The 4,192-nt window shown below is 42.6% G+C and overlaps 1 pseudogene; it reads left to right on the forward strand.

Annotated features, from left to right (window-relative positions):
• Window positions 1-724: 724 nt before the first annotated feature.
• LOC147728610 (calmodulin-1 pseudogene) lies at window positions 725-1,803 on the forward strand (annotated as a pseudogene).
• Window positions 1,804-4,192: the final 2,389 nt, after the last annotated feature.

The raw sequence follows: 4,192 nt of genomic DNA on the forward strand, positions 1-4,192 counted from the left end.
TTCCCCAAACTGTTTAATACCATTTTTCCTAGACTGTTTTTACAAAATGATATTTCGTATGATTTTTGCATTTACACGTGTAAACGCCATAAAGCTTGAAATGGGTTATCTGTTGATTATTCTAAATGGGCTAAAGTACCCCTTGACATACATTAGGCTATTGCAAGTCTCTGAGGCGTACCAAGACCGTACCGAGAAACAATGCTGAAGGTCGAGTTCCTTACAAGGTCATGGGACTCCAAGGTGACTTGCAATATCATTTTAATGCAAAGCTGAGGGTATTTTATTCCCTGTAATGCATGGTTACACCAGCTCCTACACAGAAACTTTTTAAAAACTTGTGTCTTGCTCATTCAGGTTCATTGCGGACATGAATAATAAAAACTGTATAGCGAAAGTAAGCTAACCAAAAAGCAGTGACTGATTTTTGGCAAACGATATTATGATCGCTTTCATGTAAATTAGATTTAAAAGTGCTCTAGCAAAACATTTTGCTTTTAAGGATCCTAGATGCAACCCTAAAACTCCTTGTCCCTAGGTTCCGGCAAACCAGGCGAACCCACTTGTTTCTCAGTCATTACTCGATAGTCTGGTCAAAAAAAATATTACATAATCAATTATTTCTTCAGCCTGGGGGCAGAATGGGCAAAAGTTGTCACTGTCACTTGACTTGTGGTTCCATTTGGCTGTGAAAGCACTTAAAGGAAGGATGCCTATGAGTAGCGAGCTGAGCCTGTGAGCGGAGCGGTCAAGAGATATAATCTGCGGATTGGCACACACTCCAAAATGGCCGATCAACTGACAGAGGAACAGATTGCAGAGTTCAAAGAAGCGTTTTCCTTGTTCGATAAAGACGGCGATAGCACGATAACAACAAAAGAATTGGGGACAGTAATGCGGTCACTTGGACAAAATCCCACAGAAGCAGAACTTCAGGATATGATTAATGAAGTAGATGCTGACGGCAATGGAACAATTGACTTTCCAGAGTTTCTTACAATGATGGCCAGGAAAATGAAAGATACCGACAGTGAAGAGGAAATACGAGAAGCATTCCGTGTATTCGACAAGGATGGAAATGGCTACATTAGTGCTGCAGAACTTCGTCATGTGATGACCAACCTCGGGGAGAAGTTAACTGATGACGAAGTTGATGAAATGATTAGGGAAGCAGATATTGACGGTGATGGTCAAGTAAATTATGAAGAGTTTGTACAAATGATGACAGCAACGTGAAGATGTACAGAATGTGTTAATTTTCTTGTACAAAATTGTTTATTTGCCTTTGTTTGTAACTTATCTGTAAAATGTTCCCCTACTGTCAAGAAAATGCATGTCTAGTTAGAATTCACTTTCTTTTTTTATCCCATCTTATTCACTACAAAAGGAACTTAAGAGGTGATGAAGTGACTATTGTTGCATGTGGCTTTTCCTGGATTTCACCAAAGCCCTTCTGCACATCTAAAACAAGATTTGACTTCTCAGACCATCTGAGTCGTATCTGAAGTTGGATATTAAGCTACCATCTGTTATACCTGAAGTTGGATTTCCTTGGGAAGTATCTGCATTGTTGAAATGTAGAGCTCAGCTTTACATGGACTATGGACAGTCAACAATATGGAATGAAAGTTGCACTACAGCAAAAAACGGGTGTATCATCCAGCCACTAGAACACTTATCTCATCTATTCTTCTTTTGTACTGCTGTCTGTACCAGAAACCCAAATTCTAATGTACTATGCTTTTTAAACTTTGTTTAGCCACTTCTTTGCTAATGGCACAGTTTGCCTCAAATCCATTCCAAATTGTACATTTGTTTTCCATATGGGGTCTTCGCTATTGGGGGTTGGATCTTTTCTTTAATGACTCTGTAGCAAGATGGGTTCCGTCTCATTTAACTCCCTGCATTCTTTGCTTTTGGTCAACCTGGTTTTGGACTTTTACTGTGAGTGAGTCTTGCTAATGGAATCACAGTCACTGGAAACACTTTTAATTGATTGAGAGTGCTAACCTTCAGTTTCAAATTTCTAAGATAGGGCATTTGCTGCTGAGGTAGGGTAAGAGGATATAGGCTGGTAGCATGGGAACACAGGCACACATTCCCATGCACGTGTGAGGGCGGAATAGAGCATGTGAGACTACCATCTAGCTCATTCAGGTATCTGCTCATAGGTAGCTTGTCCATAAAGATCCCTTCAGGGACTGGTGCTGACCTGGTGTAGACAATATTATACAACTGGGCATTCATAGTCTACATCTGCAGTGATTACAGACAATTCAATGTGAACTATACATTATGTTTGACACCTGCATCAAAGTACTGATTTTGCCTACTTAGACCTAGAGATACAGGTGAGGTACGAATCGTGAGGTAAAATGGTACTGTGTGCATATATCTAAAGTCAGTTTTATAATATATGTACTCCTTATGGCACTTGAGGATTTGCCATAATTCTCTGACTCAGCTCCGATTTTAGATGTCTTGATTTTGTTCCCTACACTGGGTCAAGTTAATTAGAATTGAAAGCATCCCCACAAAACACAGCCATTTGGCAAATGCTTGGACTTGTTCCTGGAAAAGGAAGGGGTGGGGGTGAAATCGGCATGTGATAATTACTTTTCACACTACACCTGGCCTAGGGAGGTTAAAGCTCACTGAAACAAAGGGTAAAAAGGGCAGACCTTGTGAACTAAACAAAGGAGGGGCTGCACTCCTATAAAGTTTTGGAGGGCAGCCCCCAGGCAGTTGTGAAAGTTGGAGATGGAGCTTAGCCCTCTGAGAATGCCTTTCAACAGCCCTCTTCAAGTAGCCATGTTGGAGTGTTCCAGACTGCTGTGCAGGAAGGTTGGGACAGAAGTGGAGGGAGAATGTGTCACCCTAAGATTGGAAAACGGTGCATACCTTGTAGAATTTCCCACCCCCACTTAAAACCCCTGCACAAGAGTGACTTTCTGAGACCTTTCTGAACCAGGGAGCGCAGACAGCAAATGGATGTCCAGCAGGAAGGAGAAGTCAGATGCCTCTACGGCAAGGATTGACATATGGACTTTGGACTCTAGCAGGCAATCTAGGATAAGGAGATTCTCTTCAAATCAGGTGAAACATTCTGAGTAACAGTAGAGGGATGGACCTGCTGGGGGGACCCTGGATGGTTTATCTGGATCACTTGTACACTGGTCCTGCAGATGGGCGAGCTCCATCAGGAGGGGGATACTTGCTCAGCTGCTGACACACAGGTGCCCTGCAAGATGGATAAAGCCATGATGCCTGAGAATTACAGCAGTGAGACTACTGTGTTGGCGGGCTGTGCAGGGGCTGCTAAAGAAGTGCATGGGTGAAGGTAGCTATCCGGAGCCCAGACTAAACTGAGCAGGATCTGAGATCTTCATCATAAGGGGGAGGGCAGCGAAAACAATCTCCACCATCGAAAATAACATTTAGATGTCAGACAGCCTAAATAAAATACTCATGGTGGGTTGGACCTGTCATCAGGATTAAAATGATACCAGAATCAGACCTGAGCAGTTGCTTTGAGAGACTGAGCAGGAAATACGATTTGCAATTTACCCCCATAGAGGCCCCGGGGGTTGAAGTGAAACAAAGTTGCCGAACTGCCCACCCAATCTAGATTCCCCAGGGGGCCCAGATCTGTGCAGGGGCTGACACAAGTGCACAAGCACCACTGCGCTTGGTTATGTTTTGTGTACCATGGAACACCATCCCCCGAGGACCAAAGAAAATGAAAGCCAGAAGACTCCCAGAGTAAGTCAGAGCCCTGGCTCGAGGACATGTGTCTACCCTACCCCTGGTATCCATATCTGCATGGATAGTGTGATCTTCATGAAGCAATGATCTGCTTGCATGGGTTTTGGTGGAAGAACAAAGACACAAGCTCCCTTAATATCACGAAACAGTACTGTGGCCACATTGTGGCATGTTTGCGGCCTGATAGAAGTCCAACAACTCTACCAGGTACACTCATAGTAAGCTCATGTACAGACTACATTGAATTAGTAATGCTTCATTGAAAATGAAATGTTATGTAGTTTAATCAAGATGATAAAACAGGCTTTATTAATAAGCACAAAGTTAACAGTTAAACATTACATGTTTTGCTGTAAGGCAATGAAAGGTTTTGGAATGCTTTACTGACATCACACAGTACCCTCCATAGTTATTTTAATGGTGTTTG

This window comes from Lissotriton vulgaris, chromosome 3_1, assembly GCF_964263255.1.
Source record: "Lissotriton vulgaris chromosome 3_1, aLisVul1.2, whole genome shotgun sequence".
NCBI classification, from domain to species: domain Eukaryota; kingdom Metazoa; phylum Chordata; class Amphibia; order Caudata; family Salamandridae; genus Lissotriton; species Lissotriton vulgaris.